Consider the following 681-nt stretch of genomic DNA (forward strand, 5'->3'; position numbering starts at 1 on the left):
TATATATATATATATATATACAACTGCTGATTGTTCATACACCTCTCTTCGTCTTTTGTTGTTTTCTGTAAATATATCCGTTTATAAATCTGTGTTGCAAGAAACCGTGCGTTGAAAAAGATATTGTTGTATTTCGGGATAGTCAATTTTTTTTTTCTTTTTGCCAAATAAAAAGGCGCGCTATATATTCCCTTTTCACTCAATTATTAGTGTTCTTATTCTAACCCATGTTCAATGTCCGGAAATCTTTCGTCACACCTCTGTGACCTCTTCAGCGATACTTTCTGTCTTCGTGTGTACTCTTGCTCCGCTTTTATACACATCATCGTCATCGCTTAACGTCCGCTTTCCATGCTATCATGGGTTGGACGATTTGACTGAGGACTGGCGAAACCAGATCACTACACCAGGCTCCAATCTGATTTGGCAGAGTTTCTACAGCTGGGTGCCCTTCCTAACGCCAACCACTCCGAGAGTGTAGTGGGTGCTTTTACGTGCCACCGGCACGAAGGCCAGTCAGATGGTACTGGCAACGGCCACGCTCAAAATGGTGTATTTTATGTGCCACCTGCACGAGAGCCAGTCCAGGAGCACTGGCAACGATCTCGCTCGAAAGTCCTTACACATGCCACCGGCACAAGTGCCAGAAAGGCGACGCTGGGCTCAGGTGCCATCACGATT

This window comes from Octopus bimaculoides, chromosome 1, assembly GCF_001194135.2.
Source record: "Octopus bimaculoides isolate UCB-OBI-ISO-001 chromosome 1, ASM119413v2, whole genome shotgun sequence".
Classification (NCBI taxonomy): Eukaryota; Metazoa; Mollusca; class Cephalopoda; order Octopoda; family Octopodidae; genus Octopus; species Octopus bimaculoides.